Below are 27,649 nucleotides of genomic sequence, written 5' to 3'. Positions count from 1 at the left end.
AGTAAGTTGTTCCCACTCCTGCTGGTTGTTTTTTGTTTTTTGTCCCGAGGACAAAAAATGGCTATGAAATACAAGCTCCTGGTGGCCATGGCAGCCACCTGCATACCATACGTGAGTGTCCTTTTGCCATCTGGAATAATCACTCCAAGCCCAGCCACGCTCGTGCCGTGTGCAGCAGTTTAAGAGCAACCTAGGACTCCCCACTGAATTCCTGCTGGCTTCCCCAATGACTTTGTTTGTTGGAAGTCAACGGGAAGTCACGGGGAGCTCCTCACTTAACAATCCATCATCCTCACTTAACAACAGCAACAAGGCTAATCAACTCAGTCCAGTAACATCACACCATACAATCACATTGTTTAATGAAGATTATGGACCTGATTCCCATTGTTAACTGAAAACTACCTATAACTGGGAAAAGTTTTCTACCATCATCTACCTTTACAAAGTGATCCTTTTCCATTACTGGACAAGATGCAGAAGTCACCTGGGTCTGCAGACAGGTAAGAGTTTTTTTTTATCTGAATTAGCTGAAACAGTCAAATTCAAATTAATAATTAACAGAAGGGAAGGGAGCAGATTTGGGACTGGTTGAAAAAAAATATGAAATTATTTCATGCGGGTGGGCTGTTTTCAGTTTCCTTATGTTCTGCTTGCATAGAGGAAACAAGTTTGTAAGAAGGTCTCACGGGGACTTCCTCCAAAAGGAATTTAAAACCAATTACACTGCTTCTGGGGGATTTATTTACACCCCATGGTCTAACCCAGGGGTCAGCAACCTGCGGCTCCGGAGCTGCATGCAGCTCTTTGGGCCCTCTGCTGTGGCTCCCTGTCAGGTAATCCCACCATTGGCTGGCCCTGGCCCTCGCCCTCCCCTTCCAGTCATTCCTCGCCTCCACCTGAGAAGGTAAAGGCGACGGTGGGGGATGGAGAAGTGGCCAGGGCAGAGACAGAGAGATACAGAGAGGGGGGCCAGAGAGACAGAGAGATAAGAGGGGGGGGAAGAGAGATAGAGAGATACAGAGAGAGGAAGAGAAGGGGGGAGAGAGGGAGGGAGAGAAGAGAGAGATATGTCAAAATAATTTTGTGGTTCCTGGTGTTTTTTAACAACTGGTTCTCTGCCCTAATGACCGGCTGGGTAGGCATGGCTGGGGGAGGTGTCATATTACTGGTGGAAGTGAGTGACATCAAGTTGGCCACGCCCACTCTGGTTTTGTGTCTCCCGGTGTTTTCTTTTCTGTGGGAAATGGGTCGAAATGGCTCTTTGAGTATTTAAGATTGCAGGCCTCTGGGCTAACCAGTGAGGCTAGCAATGACTTATCTCAGCACACACATCGGGCACATTCCACCAAAGTTTAGTTACAACATAGGAACTACTCATTAGAGCAGGGCTACTCAACCTTGGTATCTTGAAGACTGTGTGGACTTCAACTCCTAGAATTCCCCAGCCAATCACTGCCCTACATCCAAACGATGGTGGATAAAACTTCAATGGCTTTTTCTAAGTCATACATCATAATCTATAAATCTCGAGGGCACATTCAAACAACCTTCCTAGGGAAAATAGAATCAAGATCACATGAAGTGTTAATACCGCTTTATAATGCTTTGGTAAGATCACACTTGGAATACTGGACCAAGTTTTGGTTACATAAGGATATAAAAAAGATGTGGAGACTCTAGAAAGAGTGCAGAGAAGAGCAACGAAGATGATGAGGGGACTGGAGGCTAAAACATATGAAGAACGGTTGCAGGAACTGGGTATGTCTAGTTTAATGAAAAGAAGGACTCGGGGAGGCATGATAGCAGTCTTCCAATGTCTGAGGGGCTGCCACAAAGAAGAGGGAGTCAAGCTATTCTCCAAAGCACCTGAGGGCAGGACGAGAAGCAACGGGTGGAAACTAATCAAGAAGAGAAGCAACTTAGAACTAAGGAGAAATTTCCTGACAGTTAGAACAATAAATCAGTGGAACAACTTGCCTCCAGAAGTTGTGGATACTCCATTACTGGAGGTTTCTAAGAGGAGATTGGACAGCCATTTGTCCAGAACGGTATAGGGTCCCCTGCTTGGGCAAGGGGTTGGACTAGAAGACCTCCAAGTCTCCCTTCCGACTCTTATTACTTTTCAACCAAGAAAAGCTCAACAACTCTACTCAGCAGTGAGAAGAAGATGGCTCCTTCCTGGGCGGGCCAAACAAGGACGTCAAATTTCTCCCAGGCTCAGACACAAACGCAGCTTAACAAACTGTTAGCCGTTCACTTAACCGCGGTGGCAATGGGGCTTCCTCGCTGAGCTAAGCAACAGAAACTATGGAGCTCCATTGGGGTTGTTTTGTTGAGGGCTATCTGTAGTTGCCCGTGGGAATATCGTTGCCCTAGATCAGGGGAGTCAAAGTCGATTTCATGGAGGGCTGCATCAGGATTGTGTTTTACCTCGGAGGGCCGTGGTGGGCGTGGCCGGGGCGTGGCCGGGGGAGGGCATGGCCAGCTCAACTCATGTCGGGGGCACCTGTGGTAGCCAAGTGCTAAGGCAGGATTTCCCTCAGGCCCTCCCTCACTCTCATTATAATCTCCTTCCTTCCTTCCTTTTCTTCTTTTTCCTTCCGTTTATTCTCCTTTCTTCTTATTTATTTATTTTATTTATTTTATTTTTTAAATTTTTATACCGCCCCCTCTCCCGAAGGACTCGGGGCCGTGAACAGCCAAAATTAAAAACACACAATACAAACATTAAAATACTATATAACGAAATTAAATTTATCTTTGGCTTCCCCAATTTAAAACCCCTTACCCATAAAATTCCCCCCTTTCCTTATTTTTCCTTCCTTGCCCTTTTCCCACCTTTCCTTCTTTTCCTTTGTCTTTTCCCTTTCTCCTTTCCTGTCCCTTCTCGCACGCTCAAATGCAAAAGGGGAAACATTTCTCCTTTAGTTTTGTTTTTAGTTTGCTTTGATAGCCAATGAAAATGGAGCCTCCCGGGGGGGGGGGGGGGGAAAGAGGCCGTGCATGGCCCTCTCCGCACCGTTTTCAGCTCCGACGGCCTCCTGCAGCCCTCTTCCAGCAAAAACGGAGCTTGGGGGGGTGGGGCGCGTGTGTAACACCCCCAAGCTCCGTTTTTGCTGGAAGAGGGCTGTGAAGCAGGCCATCGCGGCCGAAAATGGGGCACGGGGGGGGCATGTGCGGCCCTGAGCTCAGTTTTTGCTGGCAGAGGCACCACGGGCTGGTCCTTTGCTGTTTCCAGGTCAGTCCTGCGGGCCAGATTTAAGCACCCCGTGTGCCAGATCCACCCTATGGGCCTTGAGTTTGACACCTCTGCCCTAGAGGACCCACATCCAGGTACACCCTCGTCTTCCTAGCACCCCCTGGCAGAAAATCCCCACTTCTTTGGCCATGCTGCTTGAGTCGATCTCTCGAGTGGAACTATGGGCATTCTGCCCGTAATTCCTACAACATTCTCGGATGTCTTCATTTAGCTCTTTTTCCCCTTAGATAATGAGCCTCTGAGAGACTTTGTGGGCCTCCTCCGATGCTCATCCCTTTGATTGCGTGAGCAGTCGTATCAGCATCCTTCTCTTACCGCACAAATGTCCTTCTGGGCCAATTAGCTTGACTCACACAGGAGACATGAAGAGCCCTGAGAGGCCGCTTCACTGAAGCCATTTCCAGAGAGGTAGCGGCTTTCATGTGCTGCCAGCAAAACAGCAGAAAACGGGTGGCACCTCCAAGGCTAATTAGCGTACTGTGGGAAACAAATCTACTCATCTCTAAGGTGCCACCAGTGAGCTTCCTGGATTTGACGCGGGTCAAATGCCAACTTTTCTTTAGCCTTTGGTTCCGCAGACAAGATCGGAAAAGCTAGGTGGAAACTTCAGGGTAAGAATTCTATAAATGGATGAAGGGCACGTAGAGGTAGAAATAAGATTTTGTGGGCAAAGTAGGGTAGATCAAAGCAGGGGTGGATTTGATTTACCGTATTTTTCAGCGTATAAGACGGACCTTTTTCCCGCCAAAAAAAGAGGGTGAAAATCTGGGTGCGTTTTATACTCCGAATGTAGCCCCACCCAGCCTCTCTAACTGAGGTTTCAGAGGCTAAAAAAAGCCTCCAAACAGAGCTTCAGAAAAAAAAGCCTCTGTTTGGAGGCTTTTTTTCTGAAGCTCTGCTTCAGAGGCAGAAAAAAAGTTTGTTCTGAAACCAAGTTTCAGAAGTTTCAGAGGCTGGAAAAAAAGCAAGGCACAGAGCTCACAACCAACCAACCTGTTGCTAAAATTCACCTCTGGGAACAGCTGATTGGGGGTATCCCAGGAGGCTTATCTACCCGCCAATCAGCTTTTTTCTTATTTTCCTCCCCAAAAACTAAGGTGCGTCTTATACTCCAAAAAATACGGTAAATTGAGTCAATTTAAATCATGATTTAAATCAGTAGTAAAAAGGCTTGATTGAAAGCAACTCGATTTAAATCATAATTTTTAAAGAGCAACTGTCATCTCTGTTCCGCAGTGCAGGGGTGAAATGCTCCCGGTTCGGACCGGATCACCCGATCCGGTAGCAATGGAGGCGGGTGGTTCGGAGAACCGGTAGCAAAAATCCCTGCCCCACCCCCCACGCCCAGCTGAGCCGCACAATCACCAGAGGCTTTTTCTTTTAATTTTAATACAACCTCTTCGGCTGAAAAAATGCTTTTAAAAGTAAAAAAAAAAGCCTCTGATGATCGCGCGGCTCTGCTGGGATCGTCAAAGGGATCGTCAGCTGATGATCCCAGCTGAGTTGCCTGATCGGCAGAGGCTTTTTTTTCTTTTAAAAGCCTCTGACGATCCAAGCTGAGTTGCCTGATCAGCAGAGGTTTTATTTCTTTTAAAAGCCTCTGAGGATCCAAGCTGAGTTGCCTGATCGGCAGAGGTTTTTTTTCTTTTAAAAGCCTCTGAGGATCCAAGCTGAGTTGCCTGATCGGCAGAGGCTTTTAAAAGAAAAAAAAGCCTCTGCTGATCAGGCAACTCAGCTGGGATCATCAGAGCCTTTTGAAAGCATTTTTTTACAACCTCTTCACCGAAGAGGTTGTAGAAAAAATGGTTTTAAAAGAAAAAAAAATTGGCCACGCCTACCCAGTCACATTACCCCCCCCACCAAGCCACGCCCACAGAACCGGTAATAACAAATTTTAGATTTCACCACTGCCGCAGCAGCTCCTCCTCTGACCCGCTGTTGACTCACCGACAGTCCCAATATTGCAGAATATACAGCCTCATGCTACATAAGTAAGCTCCATTGCATGCTGAATAAACTAAATTATTAATGTATTTTAAATAGAAAACTATCTTTGGATAGATTTTTACTCCAAAAGCATTTTATTAAAATAAATTTGATTTAAATCAAAAAATTCCAATCTAAATAAAAAAAATCCGATTTAAATCAAAAAGTTCCGATTTAAATTTTTAAAAATCCTATTTAAATTTTAAAAAATCTTGATTTCTTTTTTTATTTTTTTTTTAAAAAATATTTTTTATCCACCCTAGATCTAAGTCAGCGGTGTCAAATTCAAGGCCCAGGGGCTGGATGCGGCCTGCAGGAAGCTTAGACCTGGTCCGCGGTGCCATCCTGGGAACAGTGAAGGACTGGCCCACAGTGCCTCTGCCAGAGAAAATGGAGCTCAGGGAGGCCGTGCAAGGCCCGCCTGGGCTCCGTCTACTGCCGCGATGGCCTCCTGCAGCCCTTTGCCAGAGAAAATGGAGCTCAGGGAGGGGGGGGCGCTCCATTTAAGTAAATCTTCATTCTTCCTCCTGCTCCTCCTCCTCCTCCCCACTCCTTCCTAGACATAACAAAACTGAACAAAATTGAGTTCAAGTATCACGTTAAGCCATAATATGGTTTGCTTGATTTTAACAGAATAACAGAGTTGGAAGGGACCTTGGAGGTCTTCTAGTCCAACCCCCTGCTCAAAAACGGAGACTCTATACCGTTCCAGACAAATGGTTGTCTAATCTCTCCTTAAAAACCTCCAGTAAGAACCTACAATTTCTGAAGGCAAGTCGTCCCACTGATGAACTGTTTTCACTTTTTTCACTTTGACGAATATAAATCACCAGGACCTGACAGATTACATCCCAGAGTTCTGAAGGAGCTGGCAGATGTTATCTCAGAACTATTGTACCATCGCTTTCAAAAATCCTGGAGCACCAGGGAAGTACCTGAGGATTGGAAAAGGGCTAATGTGATTCCCATCTTCAAAAAAAGAAAAAGAAAAAACAACCCAGACACAGGAAACTACAGACCAATCAATCTAACATCAATACCTGGGAAGATCCTGGAAAAGATAATCAAAAAACAGATCTACGAACAACTAGAAGCAAATAAAGTTATAACTAGTAGCCAGCATGGGTTTGTTAAAACCAGATCATGCCGAACCAATCTTATTTCATTCTTTGATAAAGTGACTAAATTAGTAGACCAACGAAATGCTGCGGACATAGTATACTGAAGATTTCAGGAAGGCATTTGACAAAGTAGACCACAAACTACTTCTTGGTAAGGTAGAAAAAAATGTGGAATAGACAACATGATCACCAGATGGATTTGTAGCTGGCTGACAACCGTACTCAACGAGTAGTCCTTAATGGTACTACATCCACATGGAGAGAAGTAAGCAGTGGAATAAGTTGCCTCCAGAAGTTGTGAGTGCTCCAACACTGGAGGCTTTTAACAAAGGACTGGACAACCATTTGTCTGAAATGGTATAGGGCCGTGATGGCGAACCATATATGTGGGCACGCGAGCATTGCCCTAGCTCAGCTCCAGCGCGCATGTGTGCACTGGCTAGCTGATTTTCAGGCCTTCCGGGCCCACCGGAAGTCAGGAAACGAGCTGTTTCCGGCCTCCGGAGGGCTTCCGGGGGGGATGGGGAAGGCTGTTTTCGCCCTCCCAGGCTCCAAGGAAGTCTCTGGAGCCTGGGGAGGGTGAAAAATGGGCCTACTGGGCCCAATGTGCCATCACGTGCCAAAAGTGGGGGAAGCATGTGGGGGTCGTGCACGCATGTGTGGCGGGGCAGGGCGCATTGAATTATGGATGTGGGCACGCATGCACATGACCCCCCCATGTTCCCCACGCTTTTGGCACGCAACAGCAAAAAGGTTCTCCATCACTGGTATAGGGTCTCCTACTTGAGCTGGAGTTTGGACTAGAAGACTTCCAAGATCCCTTCCAACTCTTGTTATTATGAACAACCTACATCCTGTGACCACACCTTTAACATCATCACACCTGCCTATTTCAGGTCCTTAAGAAAGACTTGACAGGTGGACAAAATGCCCAATCCTACCTAACCATCTGGCTGACTGTGTGACCCACCCTAATTTATTAAAATTGTATGTCGGCTGACTCTCATTAGCTCTGGGCAACTCAGAACAATTTTACCCATCCCTTTGCAACACCAGTTGAGTTTCTCACAAGTAATCAGGGTGGATAAAAATCAATGATTTTTTTAAAAAAAATCAAAAAAATCAGATTTTTTTGATTTAAATCGGATTTTTTTTTATTTAAATCGGATTTTTTTATTTTTATCGAATTTATTTTAATAAAAAACTTTTGGGGTAAAAATCTATCGTAATATAGTTTTCTATTTAAGATACATAAATAATTTAGTTTATTCAGCATGAAATGGAGCTTAGTTATGTAGCATGAGGCTGTATATTCTGCAACACTGGGACTATCGGTGAGTCAACAGTGGGTCAAAGGAGTAGCAGAGATGACAGTTGCTCTTTAAAAATTATGATTTAAATCGAGTTGATTTAAATCAAGCCTTTTTACTAGTGATTTAAATCATGATTTAAATTGTGATTTAAATCAACTCAATTTAAATCAAATCCACCCTGCAAGTAATGGGGCAAATATAATAATAGAAGTCAGTAAAATTCTTTATTCTTTATTGGCCAAGTGTGAATGGACACTCAAGGAACTTGTCTCTGGTACATAAGCTCTCAGTGTACATACAAGCAACAAATCATGATCCTAATCATCATAAAGTACGTTCATCATAAATCATAAGATTCAACACTTAGTGATAGTCAAGTCATAGGATGAAACGTAGATAGCCAAAGAGAGGAATTCCTAAAGTAAGATATATGGATATAAAGAAAGGTGAAAACATGATCTACAGATAGTCCTCGATTTACAACAGTTCATTCAGTGACCATTCAAAGTTACAACAACACTGAAAAAGTGACTTATGGATGGTTTTTCACACTTACGACCGCTGCAGCATCCCCATGGTCACATGATCAAAATTCGAATGCAACAGGGAAGCCAGATTCACTTAACCACCGTGTTATCAACTTAACCATTGCAACGATTCACTTAACAACAGAGGCAAGAAAACTCGTAAAATAGGCAAAACTCACTTAACCAATGTTTCGCTTAGCAGAGTAAATTTTGGTCATTATTATTTATTTATTTATTTATTTTGTCAGGTTTATATGCCGCCCTTCTCCCGCAGGACTCGGGGCGGCTCACAACAATAAAACAACCCGACAATAAATAAGAGTTAAATAATATTAAAACCAATTTAAAATCCCCAATCCCCAAGTTAAAATCCACAACAGATCAGGGAAGTTGGTGAAAAAGCCATGTCTTTAGGTCGGCGCGGAAGGTGCGGAGGTCGGGGGCCGTCCGGAGCTCGGTGGGCAACCCATTCCAGAGGGTCGGTGCGACCACAGAGAACGCCCTCATCCTGGGGACCGCCAGCCAACACTGTCTAGCCGAGGGGACCCGGAGGAGGGCAGCCCTATGTGAGCACACTGGGCGGTGGGAGGCCGGTAGGAAGTGATCCTGCAGATACCCCGGGCCCATGCCATGAAGGGCATTAAGTCAAGGACTACCTGCAGGGTGGATTTGATTTAAATCGAGTTGATTTAAATCACAATTTAAATCATGATTTAAACCACTAGTAAAAAGGCTTGATTTAAATCAACTCGATTTAAATCATAATTTTTAAAGAGCAACTGTCATCTCTGCTACTCCTTTGACCCACTGTTGACTCACCGATAGTCCCAGTGTTGCAGAATATACAGCCTCCTGCTACATAACTAAGCTCCATTTCATGCTGAATAAACTAAATTATTTATGTATCTTAAATAGAAAACTATCTTACGATAGATTTTTACCCCAAATTTTTTATTAAAATAAATTCGATAAAAATAAAAAAAATCCGATTTAAATCAAAAAAATCTGATTTTTTTGATTTTTTTAAAAAAATCATTGATTTTTATCCACCCTGACTACCTGTATTTCTATTACCATGTTCTCAACAATCCTAAAAGGGCCTCCCCTCCATTTTCCATCAAATTATTTGGGACGCAAACATCACCTTTCTTTCCAATTAATATAAGAAATGTATAGCAAAGCAACCACAGATCTTCAAATCACCAACAGTACTTGGATCCCAACTCACAGAGCTAAGTCAGGGGTCTGCAACCTTAAATACCCAAAGAGCCATTTGGACCCGTTTCCCACAGAAAAGAAAACACCGGGAGCCACAAAACCTGGGTGGGAGTGGCCAACTCGATGTCACTCACTTCCACCAGTCACATGACACACACACACACACACCCAGCCATGCCTACTCAGCCGGTCATTAGGGCAGAGAACCAGTTGTTTAAAAACACACAATCCTTTTGATATATCTCTCTCTACTCTCCCTCCCTCTCTCCCTCTCTTTCTGTATCTCTCTCTGTCTCTCTCTCTCTCCTCCCCCCCTTCTCTGTATCTCTCCCCTCCCTCCCTCCTCACCTCTCTCTGTATCTCTCTGTCTCTGCCCTGGCTGCTTCTCCATCCCCCACCATCGCCCTTACCTTCTCAGGCGAGGAGTGACTGGGAGGGGAGGACGAGGGGCAAGGCCAGGCAATGGTGGGATCACCTGACAAGGAGCCACAGCAGAGCCGCATGTGGCTCCAGAGCCGCAGGTTGCTGACCCCTGACCTAAGTCATTATGCGTTCAAATTTTTCTATCAACAGGGCAACCTTTTGGGTGTGTGTTGCCTAAGTATGCACATACACATATTCATGAATACCCACATTTAAATATATGCCTGCATACACATACATTCCTGGACACTAAAGTTGATTAACAATCAAATGCTGGAGCACATGACACCAGACATATATATCACTGGAAGGCAAAAACCATAAAACTGAATCTTACTTATTTCGGCCATGTCATGCAGGAGGATTGACTGGAGTGGTGCGGTGGCCTAGAGGTGGAGCTCTCGCCTCACAATCAGGAGGCTGTGAGTTCGATCCTAGGTAGAGGCAGATATTTCTCTCTCTGGGAACAATGAGAATATATCTGCTGAACAAAAACTCCGTGTTGGCAACAAGAAGGGCATCCGGCCATTAAAACACTCTCGTAGCTCCATTCAGTTGCCCGGATTCCACCCCACAAGGGATTATGGGGTTGTTAAATGACGACGACGACGATGATGATGCAGGAGGATTGACTGGAGAGCAACTCTTCTTGGAAGCAACTGTTCTTGGAAGAGTTAGTGGTAAAAGAAAAACCAGGTCGCCACTATCAAAGCTACACCAGCCAGATCATATAACAACTGAAAGGAAACAGTGCAAGATTGAAGAGAGACCTGGCCTATAGAATCTCCAATAACTGGACACAACTGAATAGATGTATCATCATCATCATCACCATCACCATCAACATCATCAACATACATCTTTTCCCATCAACCTCAACCTACCTTAATGTGGTAGCATGGAGAACTTAAGCACTCCGACCGTAATTGCCACCTTCAATCTATCTCATCAACTTCTCAACCATTTTGGAATGACCTCTTAAGAGCCTTCCTGTTCTTTCCATTGACCACAGACATCATTTGCTAGAGAAGCCAAGGTTACGGGCACGGGCTTCTGCGTTAAGAAAACTCTATGGCCTCTCAACCTTGAGCAAAGTAGACCATCTCCTGAACTGACTTCTTCCTTGAAGGAACCAGTCTACCAAAGACAACTAGAGAAGCCAAGATGTAGGTGCTCTCGTTTCTCCATGAGGTCTCCATGGTTGCGGGTTTTTGCAGCCATGGGATCGTTGAAAAGTTGACAGCAAGGGTGATTTTTAATAAGCCAAAGGTGGGGAGAGGAGCATCAAAGAACTTAGAAGGTTGAGAAGACAGGAGGGTGGGATGTGAAGTTAAATAAGATGCATTCAGGGAGGATTTAGGACAGGGCTGTCAAACTCCCGGCCTGAAGGCCAGATGCATCACGTAGTGGCCACGCCCACACCCAGTTTAGCAAAGGGGTAAGAAGTCCCAATACATTACGGGACACCGCCGGGACGACATGATTCTGAGATCTGGTAGAAGACATTCTTCTACCAGATCAAGAGGAAAGCAGGACCACTCACTTACAAACTAGATCATAAAATGGGATTTACTTGAGATTATATCAAAAAAAAAAAAAAAAGGAGACAACAATATGTTCAGCATCTTAACCCCTTATCGAATTTACCTTCTCAATACCTGTCCTTGAGGACTGCAAAACCTTAATTGTGTCTCTCAATGCCATGTAACTTTGGTTCTGATGTTGACTCTTACTTCCATCCGTTATTCCTCCCTACTTGGTAAAGGTAAAGGTTCCCCTCGCACATATGTGCTAGTCGTTCCCAACTCTAGGGGGGTGGTGCTCATCTCCGTTTCAAAGCCGAAAAGCCAGCGCTGTCCAAAGACGTCTCCGTGGTCATGTGACCAGCATGACTCAATGCCAAAGGCGCATGGAACGCTGTTACCTTCCCACCAAAGGTGGTCCCTATTTTTCTACTTGCATTTTTTACATGCTTTCGAACTGCTAGGTTGGCAGAAGCTGGGACAAGTAACGGGAGCTCACACCGTTACGCGGCACTAGGGATTCGAACCGCTGAACTGCCAACCTTTCGATCGACAAGCTCAATGTCTTAGCCACTGAGCTACCACGTCCCTTGTAACCCTATTATTATTATTTTTTAATTTGATTTATATGCCGCCCTTCTCCGGAGACTCAGGGCGGCTTACAATGCGTTAAGCAATAGCCTTCATACCTTTGTATATTTATACAAAGTCAGCTTATTGCCCCCACAAACTGGGTCCTCAATTTACCTACCTTAGAAAGGATGGAAGGCTGAGTCAACCTTGAGCCTGGTGAGATTCGAACTTACAGTAATTGCAGACAGCTGGTGTTAATCAAAATGCTATCAGTCTGCTGAGCCACCAGGCTATTTGTAACCAAGTAACCCTACTTGGTGCAACATCATTATTGAAACAATTATATCCAAACAGGATAATTTAAGGAAATATCCATCCATGTCCCCTTCTTTTATATTCTTTACCTGAAACCATGGTTCTTATCCTATGACAAGCTTTCCTCAACCCAGAAATGGACTTTAACAATAGCTTCAGTGCCTTTCTGAGGAACGTGACAGCTGAAATCTAACACACTGCAAAGTCACCGAAGTTAGCGAAACGTGAGCTCCAAGTGTCATCCATAAATGATGAACATTACTATTTAATATTCAGGATTAAAAACATTAAGGTCAGTCTTTCCCCAACCTGGAAGGTACCCAGGAGATGATAACTCCAATTATTGCTGGGAATCGGAGGAGTTTGGCAGTCCAACAATAAATGAGCACCCAAGGTTGGGTCTAATCATTCAGAATATGAAATTGCAATATTCAGAATTCATGAACGGAATCCATTCATCAGAAAGACCCTCATTAGGAATTCTAAAGAATTGAACACCGCATGTATTTTTAATAGGACATTGATCAACTGCAGCAAAACTAGAGAAAGTCTATCAAGATGGTGAAAGGACTGCAAAACCAACTCCTAGGAGGAACTGGGAAAAGTCTTAGTTAGTTTAGCTTGTAGAAGAAAACCCAAAGGTGCTTTTTCCAAAAGGCAACTGGACTTTCTTGGGGTTTTTTTTTTCCTTGAAAACGTTTCACTTCTCATTCAAGAAGTTTCTTCAGTTCTGAAGAAGTAGTGAAGAAATCAGAACAGAAGAAGTTTCTTAGATGAGAAGCAAAACATTTTCAAGGGAAAAAAAAAACCCAAGGAACTCTAGTTGTCATTTGAAAACCATCTTTGCGGACAACCAGAATTCTTAGACGATTGAGAATCTCCATAGACATTTGTAGAAGAGAAGGTTGAGATCGTACATGTTACCCTGTTTCTCCGAAAATAAGACCCAACTGGAAAATAAGGCCTAGCATGATTTTTCAGGATGCTCGTAATATAAGCCCTACCCCAAAAATAAGCCCCCGTTAATATCGTCAGCAGTCGGAGGCGTTTAGTACTGTAATTTCTCCAAAATAAGACCTAACCGGAAAATAAGCCATAATGCATCTTTTGGAGCAAAAATTAATATAAGACCCGGTCTTATTTTGGGGGAAAACACGGTAGCTGTCTTCGTACAGCTGAAGGTTTGTCACCTTGGAGAGGTTTCAGATTTCTTCTCATTTTCTCAGTGAGACCAGAACTCATGGGTTGAAACTTCAAAGAGATAACTACAGATGAGACATTGGGAAGAACTTCTTCATATCGTTCCCCAAAAGTAAGATCTATCCCGAAAATAAGACCTAGCATGTTTTTAAACGTGTGCCCAGGGTGGATTTGATTTAAATCGAGTATGATTTAAATCACTAGTAAAAAGGCTTGATTTAAATCAACTCGATTTAAATCATAATTTTTAAAGAGCAACTGTCATCTCTGCTACTCCTTTGACCCACTGTTGACTCACCGATAGTCCCAGTGTTGCAGAATATACAGCCTCATGCTACATAACTAAGCTCCATTTCATGCTGAATAAACTAAATTATTTATGTATCTTAAATAGAAAACTATCTTATGATAGATTTTTACCCCAACTTTTTTATTAAAATAAATTCGATAAAAATAAAAAAAATCCAATTTAAATAAAAAAAATCTGATTTAAATCAAAAAAATCTGATTTTTTTGATTTTAAAAAAAAATCATTGATTTTTATCCACCCTGCATGTGCCTAATATAAGCCCAACTCCCAAAATAAGCCCTACTTAAGACCTTGCACAGCCGCCTGGTCGCCCATTCCATATGGTTGCTCACGGTCCCGCAACCGCGAGGCGGGGTGGTGGTGGAACTGCCTCACGCACCCCATCCCGGCTTACCTCAGGGCTTCCGCAGCTAGGCCATCCACAGCCCAACAACTGCCTCACAGAGGCAGCACCAACAGCCATGTGTAGCAGGATCCCATGTGGCTGCCGGCCCACTTCTTCTGCTTGCTCATGGCTGCAACGGAGCAGAAAGCTGAGTGGCAGGTCTCGGGGCATGGGTGCCCCGGCTGCGGGGGCTCTGAGGTAAGCTGATGCAGGGTGTGTGGGGCAAGTCCACTGCCCCTTGCCTCACAGCAGTGGCACTTGTGTGCCATATAGTCTCCTGCCCTGCCGCGAACAAGCAGAAGTGGGCCTCCCGTACATGGGGAAAAAAATAAGACACCCCCGAAAATAAGCCCTAGTACTTATTTTGGAGCCCAAAAGAAAATAAGACCAGATCTTATTTTGGGGGAAACGTGGATAGTTAAGAGCCATCAATCAATGGAACAGTTTATTGCAAGGAGGGGTTTCTTCCTCTTCACTTGAGATTTTCAGAGAGAAGCAGGATGGTCATCTAACGGAGATAGCGTAGTGAATCCCCAACCTGGTATACAATGATATACATTGTGCAGGAGGTTGGACTTGATGATCTCCTAGGTTCCCTCCAATTCTACATTCTCCCAGGAAGGCACTAGGCCTGACCTACATGAAACTGCCCCAAGTTGCTCAAGAACAGTATGTAGCTATAAGTAAAGGTAAAGATTCCCCTGCGCATATATGCTAGTCATTCCCGACTCTAGGGGCTGGTCTCACCTCCGTTTCAAAGCTGAAGAGCCAGCGCTGTCCGAAGACATCTCCGTGGTCATGTGGCCGGCATGACTAAATGCCAAAGGCGCACCGAACGCTGTTACCTTCCCACCAAAGGTGATCCCTATTTTTCTACTTGCATTTTTTACATGTTTTCGAACTGCTAGTTTGGCAGAAGCTGGGACAAATAACAGGAGCTCACCCCGTTACGCAGCACTAGGGATTCGAACCGCTGAACTGCCGACCTTCTGATCGACAAGCTCAGCGTCTTAGCCACTAAGCCACCACATCTCAGTACGTAGCTGTAGGTATAAGTAAATAACCATAAGAAACAGGAATATCTTAGACACTGTTCCTTGGTTTCGGAAAACCTTCCTCACATTTTTCTGCCAGATCATCTATTGACTGATTTTTCAGAGAGGAAACTCTCTACAGGTACTCCTCGACTTACAACCGTTCATTTAGTGACCTGTTACAACGGCACTGAAAAAAGTGGCTTATGACCGTTTTTTCACACTTACAACCATTGCAGTATCCCCTTGGTCATGTGATCAGAATTCAGATACTTGGCAACCGACTCGTATTTATGACGGTGGCAGTGTCCCGGGGGGGGGGGGTCATGTGATTCCCCTTTTGCGACCTTCTCACGAGCAAAGTCCATGGGAAAGCCAAGTCCACTTCACAATCATGCTAACTCACTTAACAACTGCCCTGCTTGACAATGGAAATTTGAGTGCTTTACTTAATTCATAGATTATTTATTTAATCCGTCCATTAAAATAGGGAGTTATCCACTGGCAGGGCTTAGAGGACATCGTAACCTTCAAACCTGGATGAACAAACCATAACTGCTCTGTTTAGAAAACAGATGATGCCCAAACAAGCATTGTTGATATGATGGACAAGAGGTTTTTTTTTTAGTATTAATAGCTGGTTCCAGAAGCCAGGTTGAACCACAAATTATCCCACTCCAAGTTAATCTTATCTAGCATGCTCTTCTAAATTTCTCCACCGAAACCCCAAAATTGGATTTTTCCAGGGCACTGGAAAGGTCCAATCCTGATAACTGATGGTCACTACTACTTCACATTCAGACCCAGAGTCTCTTAAATCAAATGCTTGTAAAAAGAAAAATGTTATTTAGATAGGCTGGAGCTGGCCGATGGGGGCTGGATCCGGCCCATGGGGTGCTTAGATCTGGCCCGTGGGGCTGCCATGGAAACAGCGAAGGACCGGCCCGCAGTGTGCGGCCCTCCCGAGCTCCATTTTCACTGTCAGAGGGTTTCAGGAGGCTGTCGCATCTACCGGATCTGTGGGCATGGCTTGGTGGGCGTGGCATGGCATGGCATGGCTTGGTGGGTGTGGCAGAAGAAGGATACTGCAAAATCTCCATTCCCTCCCCACTCCAGGGGAAGGATACTGCAAAATCTTCATTCCCACCCCACTCTGGGGCCAGCCAGAAATGGTATTTGCTGGTTCTCCGAACTACTCAAAATCTCCGCTACCAGTTCTCCAGAGCCTGTCAGAACCTGCTGGATTTCACCCCTGCTTGGGAGCCTGTTTTCGCTGAGAGCGCGCTCGGCCCACCACAGGCACCCCCCAACACGAGTGACGTCAACCTGGCCACGTCCATCCTGGCCACCCCTACCCACCCCCGAGGTCAAACACAACCCTGATTCGTCCGTCAATGAAATTGAGTTCGACACCCCTGATCTAAACACTACTAAATTCAGAATAAAATAACAGTTAGAAGGATTCTTGGGAGGTCTTTTAGCCCAATCTTACATTGTTCTGGACAAATGGCTATCTAACCTCTTCTTAAAAACCTCCAGTGATGGAGCACCACAGCGGTTGAGATGGTTCTAATGGTGTCCTTCAAGACAACAGTGCCCACCTCTCACTGAAATAAATCAGTAATCCTTCTTTTCCAAACTGTAAGTTTAAGGGTCCAATCTGGGTCAGTCATTGTGACCTGAGGTTGAGTTGAACTAAAACTAGATTCAATAACACTGCCCAGAAAAAAATGAAAAACGGACAGTTGAAACTGCCTTGTTCCAAAGGAAAGACTAATTATACTTGCATCTTGTATGGCCAGGACACAATACCTGCCCATGGATTATCTATATTGCTCAGACCAGGTGTCGGCAACCTGCGGCCCCCGAGCCGCATGCGGCTCTTTCGTCCCTCTGCTGTGGCTCCCCGTCGTTTGGCTGGCCAGGCCCCTTGCCCACCGCTCCCAGTCACTCCTCGTGTAGCCTGAGAAGGTAAGGGCGATCTATCACCCTTACCTATCGCTCTTAGTCCTATCTAAAACATGCTTACTTTCCTTATCAGAAACATAATTTATTAACATGGAAATATAAAATAGGAGAAAATATTGCTGCAAAAACATTTTTGGAAAAATAAATGGCAAGTCCACGGGTTTTCCCCCATCTTTATTACTTTATATGTAACTTAAGGCAGCAAAGATACTTAATACTCCTCCCTTCTCTTTTTCCCCCCACAACAACAACAATTTGTAAAGTGGATTGAAATGTGTTCTGCCCCAGCTACGGACCCCAAAGAACGCAGCACACACAAAGTCTGTACAAACCTTAGTTTACTAAATTAAATCAGTCTTTTTCAAATAAAGGCTGTTAATAAGAGCCTTGATAGTACAGTGGTCTAAGCACCCTGTTATTAACACAGCTGCCTGCAATTTACTGCAGGTTCGAATCTCTCCAAGGCTCAAGGTTGACTCAGCCTTCCATCCTTTCTAAGATAGGTGAAATGAGGACCCAGTTTGTGGGGGCAATAAGCTGACTTTGTATAAATATACAAAAGTATGAAGGCTATTGCTCAATGCATTGTAAGCCGCCCTGAGTCTCTGGAGAAGGGCGGCATATAAATCAAATTAAAAAAAAAAAAAAATTAACTTTCTTAACAGCCTACAAGAATCCAAAGAATAAATAATCGTAATCTTACTATGGTTGGCAGAAAGCCCATAAGCAATTTGCAGGAAACTAATAAGAGAACTAAGATCAGGACGCGAAGGAGAGTGAACGAAGTTGTTTCCTGCAAATTGCCTCAGTCGTCGTCCTTCCTTAAGTAAGCTAAGGGAGTGGCCAATTAGCCCCAAGCCTTACTCTCGAGGAGACCTCCTCCTGCGGAACCACCTGCCTTTTGGCACCACTGCGCGCCTGTGCATCAAGAAGAGGCTCCTCCTCTTCGTCCTCTTCACTTAAGGGAGCTTCTGGAGGTTCTGAAGGCCCTGGCTGAATCCCCGCCTCTGGCACCACATCTTCTCCAGCCTCCTCATTGTCTGACTCGAGTGCCAGCTGCACAGGCTGCTGGTGCAGCACCACACCAGCCTCCTCGCTGTCGGAATCAGCTACTAGCTGCATAGGCCGCTGACGGGCAACAACAGCACAATACAAGGTGGCTCTGTGTGTGTGTGTGTGTGTGTGTGTGTGTGTGTGTGTGTGTGTGTGTGTGTGTACAGGTAGTTCTCCACCTGCAAGAGTTCGTTTAGCGACCATCTGAGGTTACAACGGCACTAAAAAAGTGACTTATGACCGTTTTTCACACTTACGACCATTGTAGCATCTCTGGGGTCACAAAATTCAGACAACCGACTCGTATTTATGACAGTTGCAGTGTCCCGGAGTCACGCGATCGCCTTTTGCGACGTTTTGACAAAGCAAAAGTCAACAGCAAAGCCGGATTCACGTCACAACCCCGCAACTAACTTAACCGCTGGAGGGAAATCACTGCACAACTGTGGCAAGGACGGTCGTAAAACGGGGCAAAACTCACTTTACCACTTCCGTCGCTTAGCGACGGAAATTTTGGGCTCAATGCTGGTCGTAAGGAGAGGGCTACCTGTGCAGAACTGACGAGCAGGAGGCAAAACAATTTTAGGCGCATCCAGACAGATGTTCTCTCCTTAGAGGGAGACTTGCTACCCACTCAGATCATCAAAGAAAAGCGGAGAAAGTAAACACACAAACACAGAGAGAGAGAGAGAGAGAGAGAGAGAGAGAGAGAGAGAGGGAGAGAGGGAGAGAGAGAGGTCCCCTTCTAACTCCATCTTCCCCAGGCTACAAAACTTTCCAGATGTTTTGATTACGTCTGTATTTCTCCAAGCAGCCTTCCCCCTTTTCACTGCTCCAAAACCCTCTTCCACAAATGCTTTGGGCTTGTGACACAAACAAGGGTGGCTTAAAAAAATAAAATAAAATAAACAAATTAACAAGTAAGGCCATCTCCACCAGGTTCCTCATAATGAAGATGCCCTTACGGTGGTCAGCGCTGAGCTTGTTCTGCAACCCCCCTGGAATATCCGTAGATCAACATGGAAAGGATCAGGTTACTTTCCCTCACTCTCTCTCCCCCCTCCCCAGTAAGACGGCTAGCGGTCATCATTTCGCTGCCTGGGAAGGTCTTTTCAAACTCCACTGATGTACATATAAGGCAAGGCATGGAGGGTTTCCCCACCACTACCACCACACACACAAACACACAATGCCCCTTCGCCTGTTGTCTCCACTCCTTGCAACAATTCCTGCTTTACGTCTTGCAGTTAAATGAAAACACCTTCCCCTTTTCAACGCAAAAAAAAAAAAAAAATGGGGACAGATATTGAATAGAATAGAATCGAATGGCATTCTTTCTTTCTTTTTTCATATTCATTTTTTTTAATTCGTTTATAGCATCAAATACAAAAGCACAAAAACAAACAGTAGGAAAAACAGGAGAGGGAAAGAAGAAGGGAAAAGTGCAGAAAAGAAGGGAAAAAGAACAGAAGATGCATTGACTCGCAACTCCTTTTGGTCCAGTAAAATAAGATAGTAACCTCAAACCTCAACTTTTTACTTTTACATAGTTGTATAAACCAGCCATTTTTATATCAACAAACCTATCTTATCGGTAAAACCCAAAATCAAAGTTTCATTCCCCCCCCCCACTTCGAACACCAAGTCCCAGAAGCAGTTTCCAAAAGTACTTATATATATATATTTTTTTTTCTTGGATCAAAACTGTCAATTTAGCTACCTCTGCTAACTCCATCAACTTCTGCAGCCATTTGTCTATTGTGGGAATCGAACTCTCCTTTCCCTTTTGTGCATGAAATAAGTTTGCTGCCATCAACGTTATGTATACAAATATCGAAGTTGAGAATTGAATAAAATTCTTTATTGATCAAGTGTGATTGGACACACAAGGACATTTGTCTCCGGAGCTTTGCGTAACCCGTGTTTTATTTTCAGCAATACTCAGCTCACAGTCTTTGAAGACATCAAAGGGGAAAAACAGAGCTAAAATCCATTCCACCCAGTCCAAATTCTCAAGCTGATGTTCAGGAAAAATGGGAAGTTTTTCCCAGCAATGTGGAGGGGCTCATTCGGCTGCATTCTCCACTTGTGATGGGACCTCCGTGGATGACTCCTACACGTGGCTGCAAAAATCCAGAAGTTCCTGCAAGGAGGGCGTGGACCACATGATCTATGGGTGCCTTCCATCTCTAACATTTTGTGATTCTACCCAAGACCACACCTGGAATATGCCATCCAGTTTTGGTCAACACGTTACCAAAAAAAGGAAATAGAAATAGAATAACAGAGTTGGAAGGGACCTTGGAGGCCTTCTAGTCCAACCCCCTGCCTAGGCAGGAAACCCTACACCACTTCAGACAAATGGTTATCCAACATCTTCTTAAAAACTTCCAGTGTTGGAGCATTCACAACTTCTGGAGGCAAGTTGTTCCACTTATTAATTGTTCTAACGGTCAGGAAATTTAGTTCTAAGTTGCTTCTCTCCTTGATTAGTTTCCATCCATTGCTTCTTGTCCTGCCCTCAGGTGCTTTGGAGAATAGCTTGACTCCCTCTTCTTTGTGGCCGCCCCTGAGATATTGGAAGGCTGCTATCATGTCTCCCCTAGTCCTTCTTTTCATTAAACTAGACATACCCAGTTCCTGCAACCGTTCTTCATAAGATGTTGAGACTTTGGAAAAAGTGCAGAGAAGAGAAAACTAGGATGATTAAAGGCCTGGAGATTAAAACATATGAAGAATGGTTGTAAGGATTTAGGTATGGCCCTAGAGAAAAGAAGGACTAGGGGGAATATGATAGCAGTGTTCCAGTATTTGAGGGGCTGCCACAAAGAAGAGGGAGTCAAGCTATTCTCCAAAGGACCAGAAGGCAGGACAAGAAACAATGGATGGAAACCAATCAAGGAGAGAAGCAACATGGAATTCAGGAGAAACTTCCTAAATGTGAAGACAATCAACCAGTGAAACAGCTTGCCTCCAGAAGTTGTAGGTAGCTGCTCCATTGCTGGAGGTTTTTAAGAAGAGACTGGACAACTATTTGTCTGAAATGCTTGAGCAAGGGGTCAGACTAGAAGGCCTCCAAGGTCCCTTCCAACTCTATCCTGACCAAACCTCAGACTGTTAAGGAATGGCGAGAGAACATATGTATGTTTTCTGCTGACATGTTCTCAGTAACCTTGTTTGTTTGTTTTTATTGTTTTGTTTATTACATTTATTGGATGCCCACCTTATCGCATAACTGTGTGCTGCTTCCAATATGAAAATGATAAATGCTATATAAAATAAAATACCAGAGGCAGGACAAGAAGCAATGGATGGAAACTAATCAAGGAGAGAACCAATCTAGAACTAGGAAGAAATTTCCAAACAGTGAGAATAATCAGTGGAACAACTTGCCTCCAGAAGTTGTTCCCTTCCAACTCTGTTATTCTGTTACCGCAAAAATACAAAAGTTTAAAATATGGGACAATGTTCTTTTAGAACAGGGGTCACCAATCTTTTGGACCTTAGGGACCACTAAATTCATAATTTTAAATCCCGCGAACCACTAATATGATCTGCCTAATGACCGGCTGGGTGGGCGTGGCTAGATGTTCATGTGACTGGGTGGGCGTGGCCAACTCAATGTCATTCACTTCGAGGGGCACCTCGACAGTCTCTACTCGCCCCTCCCCTCCCAGCCACTCCTTGCCTCCCCGCCCGGGCTCCTTAGGGCCCCAACAAGAAGCAGTTGTTGGAGCTAAGCAGCCACCACGAGAAAGAGTTGGCAAAATAGCTCAGTTCAAATTGGATCTGACCGAGAAGGAGGCTCAGCAGAAGCACCTCACTGAGGACTAGGAGCATAGGCTTTCCAAGCAGAGGGGAGACCTGTGGGAGTGCAAGGCCAGGTACCGGCGCCTGGAGGCTCAGCGGGCTGAGATGGTCAGCCAGTTCCAGACCATGATGTAGTCCCACTGGAACGAGGCCCTCCAGCTCTTTGCCACCAGTGGCACTTCCCTCCAGCCTTCACCCAAAGTCCCACACCAGGAGGCTTAAGCAGACCCCAAGTCGGAATTTCTGTCCCCCTCTGACCCACACAAAAAGACCCCGAAGGGAGAGACTCTGTGCAGCAACACAAACATTCCACGTATCTGTCACAGGGACCGTAGTTTGAGGACCCCTGATTTAGTGCAATATAAAAAATGCAAATATTTTTTTCCTGCGGACCACCAAAATTTTCTCACGGACTACCAGTGGTCCACGGACCACCAGTTGGTGACCGCTGTTCTAGAAGACAAGTCTGGCTCCCTCCTTTCTCTTGGAAGGATGGAGTCTAGCTGGTTTGAAGACGCCATAAACACGTCTCTACACACACTCACAACTTCTGTGCGGTTTCTCTTGGAAGGAGAAAGACACACCACCAAGGATGAACTTTGCACTGATCGGGGAGAACTTCCAACAAAGGATGTGACCTGGTCCTCCGCAAATGATCCAAGGTCTGTACTCTCTTGCTCACCCCATCTTCTGATTCCCACCAACCCTTCCTCAACCCTTTAACGCCCCCTCAACTCTGCCCCTCGATTTATACAGCCCCCGAGAAATCCCCTACGTGTTAGACCGCATGCTAACATGACCCAACGCAACAGGATTTCCCAGCTGCTCTATATAAGAGTTTCTCTTTGCTCTCGTGGTGTTGTGGGAGAGATGGTGTTAATTTCTACACAGGGGTGGAGGCAGGAAGGACACGTTTCCAGGCGTAACCTTGGGGAAGGGCGGGGAGAGAAGATGTTACTTTTCCCGACTCTCCCGAAATAATAATATTTTTAAAAATAAATAAATAAATAAACCCGGATGATTTTTGGGTGCTCTCTTGATGGGGGCAAAGTTTCCCGGCCATTTATGTGGGTGGGTGTGTTTTGCCCGACTCCCTAAAACAGGAAGAGTTGCCACCAGCAGCACATCAAGATGAACAAGCCTACACAATCTACAAGAAGCAGCGTGACCACAACAGAAATTGTTTGCACCTTTTGACAGCCAGGGAGAGCGGGAGAGGGAAAAAAATAAAATCACACATGCGCCAAACCTTTAAAGAAATCTTCCTTGTCCTTCAACACAACACATCCTTCCTTCCTTCCTTGCGGCTACTTATAGGAAACCCCCCTCCCCAAATATCACTGGCTCCCAGTCCCCCCCAAAAAAAAAAGAAAGGAGCAAGCCCCCCACCAGCCTCCCCAAACCCAAAATGCGAGATTTACATTTCAATTGAAATGTAATAATTTCCCCTCCATGAACATTTTGCACAAATCTTTTTCAACCAAAACCGTCAGGAGGAAAGAGAGAAGAAAGCCAGGAGAAACGGAGAAAGAAACTGGGGAGACACACAAACATACACACACACACACACACAGAGAGAGAGAGATTGTAACACCCACTTCCTCTCCCTTCCCTGGCACACCTACTACACACCTGACACATTACAAGCTCTCTCTCTTTTTTTTTTCTTTCCCCCATTCTGCTCGTCTTTGCTTTCTTTCCCACAAAGGGAGGGGGGGGAGAAAAGAAAAAAAAGCAGAAGCAAAGTAAAGATAGAAAAAAAAGGTGCAAAAGGGGTGTGTTTTGTTTGTGTGTGTGTGTGTGTTTGTGTGTGTTTTTGGGGTGCTGGGTGTTTAAACTCAAGGAGCAGCAGGAATGCCTTGGTGGTAGATATAGAGAGAGGGGTTTTGCAGAGGGGAAAAAAAAAAACCCTCCACTCTGCATTGTGAATTTTCCAAAGGCTTTTTTGCTCTGTGCACAACAACCACAACCACACACACACACACACTCTCTCACACACACACACCCCTCAGCCCTTGTTTATCACTGCAAGCTCGACTGGCTGCTGCCCGCGATGTCCTTTCACCAATGTCAAAACAATCCTTTAGCAGCTGGGCCCCAGATTTTTATTTTTTGCAGAAAAAAAAAAAGAGGAGAAAAAAAATCACTTTGCATTCATCATTGCACGGGGTGGAAAAAAAGGGGGGAACCCGAATCTGGCTGGGAACGTGAGAATGGTACCCCCCAAAAAATAATAATAATTGGGACCTGGGTTATATATTTTGGGAGGTGGGGGGGAGAAAGGAGGGAAGCCAAGCTCGCCCTCCCTCTCTCTCTCTCTCTCTCTCCTTCCTCGCCTTGACATTCAAGCAGCCCGACGCGGAAGGTGAGAGCCAGGCGGAAATGCCATTTTGCACACCTCTTGACACGCAAGAGGCTGCCCCCTTTACGCGCAGACACACGTACACACACACACACAAGGAGAGAGGGAGCCGTGCAGCAGGGCACACGCAGACCCCCCCCCCCCACGATCGGCGAAGGGAGGCGGCTTTCTCCCGGGAGGAAGGAAAGGAAAGGGAAGGGAAGAGTCTTGCAGAGCGTGGATGGGCTTCCTCGCGAGTAAATGCCCGGGCCGGCCACAATGGCTTTGCAAAATGCCTCCTTGGTTGCAACTCCCCTTTTTTTTTTGCAAACGCGCTTACTCCCGAGGAAGCCCCTTCCTCCTCCTCTTCCTCGTCCTCCTCCCCACCCTGGTTTCCCCAAGGGAGGATCGGATCCCCCTTCCCCAATTCCTCCAGCCCAGGCTGGAGGAAGAGCCCCTTCCCCAATTCCCTGCCAACTTACTCCTGGGTCAAGGCAAAGCAGTCGCTCCGCGCTCACCTGGACGTAGGGAGGGAGGGTGGGAGGGGACCCTCCGCCAAAGGAATCCACCCCGGCCAGGATCGGAAGCCGGACGGATTCCCTTTCCCCGATCCTCCTCCTCCTCCTCCCACTTCCCCCAACTCTCTCCTTCCAAACCGGGCCAAGGCTACACTTTTCCGCCCCTTCCCCCCCCCCAAAAAGGGGCTCTCCGCCTTTGAGGATTCTTGCTTTTGCCTTCCCGCGCCGGCTCAACTTTGCAAGTGCGTGGAATCCTCGCCCAGTGGATCGATCCCCAGATTCCCCCCCCCTTTTTTTTTTTTGATCACCAGTTACAGACACACATTCCCCCCCCAAAAAACACCCCTCCTTCCACCGGTCAGGATCGCGTGCAGAACTATACCCGGCTCTTCCCGCACCCCCGTTTTCCCCAAACCATCACACCCGGGGGAGGGGGGTTAGGATCGCGTGCAGCAGTACACCACCACTCCCTCTCCTGAGCCCCGTTTCCTCCTCCCCCCTCCCAAGTCGACTGGCCTCCCCCGAACCATCCCACCTACCCAGAAAGGTCAGGATAGCGTGCAGTACTCCCTCACCCCGTTTCCTCCACCCTCCCAAGTCGATTGACCCCCCAAAAAACATCCCACCCACCCAGGGGGTCAGGATCGCGTGCAGCACACCCGCCCCGTTTCCCCCTTATTTATCCTCCAAGTCGATTGACCCCCCCCATCAAAACATCCCACCCACCCATCGGGTTAGGATCGCGTGCAACACAACCCTCTTCTCCTCTACCACCGTTTCCCCACAACCTCCAAGTCGATTGAACACCCCCCCAAAACATCCCACCCACCCAACGAGTTAGGATCGAGTGCAACACACCCGTCTTCTCCTCCACCCCGCTTCCCCCTTACCCTCCAAGTCGATTGCGCCCCCACGAACACATCCTACCCACCCGGGGGGGGGGGTCAGGATCGCGTGCACAACACCCGTCTCCCCCTATGCCCCGTTTCACACCCCCACACACACCCCCTCCAAGTCGATTGACCCCCCCCAAAACACCCTTCCCACCCAACGGCTTAGGATCGAGTGCAGCACACCCGTCTTCTCCTCCACCCCGCTTCCCCCTTACCCTCCAAGTCGATTGCCTCCCTCCCCAACACATCCTACCCACCCAGGGGGAGTCAGGATCGCGTGCAGCACACCCGTCTCTCCCCCCCACACACACACACACCCTCCAAGTCGATTGACCCCCCCCAACACATCCTATCCACCCAGGGGGGGGTCAGGATCGCGTGCAGCACACCCGTCTCCCCCCCCACACACACACACACCCTCCAAGTCGATTGAACCCCCCCCCACAAAAAACCCATCCCCCCCTCCCCACCTACGGGCTCAGGATCGCGTGCAGCACTCACCCATCTCCTCCTGCGCCTCCCGCGCTCTGCTTCTCTCTCTCTCTCTCTCTGTGTGTCTTTTCTCCCCTTGCACGGAGGGGGGGATTCCGAGTCCGGGTCGGGGTGGAAAGGAAGGCAGGCAGGCAAGGGAGGCGTGTGCGCCGGAGGATCGGCGGGAAAGGCTCAGACGATGCCGCTCCAGGCCCCTCGCGGGAGCCCCCGAAAGTCGCCCTGCGCTTGTCCGGGGTGCCGGAGGGGCGCCGGGGCCATGGCTCGGTGTGCGGCGGCAGCGGCGGAGCTGTCAGCCGGGGGAGGGCGCGCGAGGAAGGCGCCGGGCGGAGGCGAGGCAGTCGCCGCCCGAAACCGGGAGAGAGAGAAGAGAAGAGAAGAAGAGAAGAGGGAAAAAAAAAAAAGAAAAGAAAAGCCGCCGAGGTTCCAGCCAGGGGAAAAATGGCGCCTCTCCAAATAAGGCGACCGAGATTTCTTTTTTTTTTTGCTTTTCCAACGAGCTTGCAACCCGACCCCCCCCCCAAAAAAAATAATATTAATAAATTAAAAAATCGGAATCATGCAACGGGGGGGTGGGCGGGAAAGCCATGCAACGGCTCCCCCCCGGTTTGCAAAAAAAAAAGAAAAAAGAAAAAAGAGCATGCAATGAAAAAGCAAAAAAAATGGTTGGAAGGAGAAAGGAGACAGAGGGAGGGAGAGAAAGAAAAAAAAAGGGGGGGATCTCCCTTTTTTTGGGGAGGGGGAAAAGAAAGCCAAAGAGACGCGCCCCCCTCCCCTCCTCTCCTCTCCGCTTTGCAAAGCTTGGCTCGCCTCCTGCGCCGATCCCCGCGAAGGAAAGGGGGGCGGGGGGGGAGGAGGAGGAGGGAGGAATCCTTTTGCTTAAGATTGGGGGGGGGTCTTTATTTTTTTTTTCTTTGGGGAGGGGGGGGTGGAAAGAATCCGGAGCCCCGCCGCCCGGCTCTCCTGCGCGGCCCCGAAGCTGAAGCCGAGTCAGCGCAGCCGCATCGCCGCCGGAGAGAGAGGGGAGTCGCGCCGCGGTGCCCGCCGAGACGGTGGTCGCCGGAGTCGGTGCGTCGTTGCTGCTGCTGCCGCTGCCGCTGTGGCCGCCGCCGCCGTCGTCGGTTGCGAGTTTGTGGGGCTGCCTTTGCTCCGGAGCTCCCCCGTCTGTCGCCTTCGCTCCCTGCGCCCCCAGCGGCCGAGCCGGAGAGGGAGATTTTGGGGAGGGGGGGAGAATATTGGGGAGGGGGGTACGGACCGGAGGAGACACAAACACACAACACACACATACACACACACAAACACACACACCTACACACACACAAACACACAGCCAGTCCTGCTGGCCAAAATACCCATTTTTGTCTACCTTGACTCCCTCCCTGAGGTA

The 27,649-nt window shown here is 46.7% G+C and overlaps 1 protein-coding gene across 2 annotated transcripts in view; it reads right to left on the bottom strand.

Moving 5' to 3' along the window:
* SETBP1 (SET binding protein 1) overlaps positions 1–27,427 on the bottom strand; it is a 315,488-nt gene extending 288,061 nt beyond the window's left edge. For both annotated transcript variants that reach the window (XM_060690781.2, XM_087885503.1), the window contains exon 1: positions 26,275–27,427. The gene's annotated coding sequence lies outside the window, so the exon portion shown is untranslated. The remainder of the gene's footprint in view (positions 1–26,274) is intronic.
* Positions 27,428–27,649: the final 222 nt, after the last annotated feature.

The sequence above is a fragment of the Pantherophis guttatus genome, chromosome 2, assembly GCF_059756535.1.
Source record: "Pantherophis guttatus breed Tessera chromosome 2, ASM5975653v1, whole genome shotgun sequence".
NCBI classification, from domain to species: Eukaryota; Metazoa; Chordata; class Lepidosauria; order Squamata; family Colubridae; genus Pantherophis; species Pantherophis guttatus.
The sequence above is the reverse complement of the archived record's forward strand: the minus strand, read 5'-3'. Positions and strand labels throughout refer to the sequence as shown.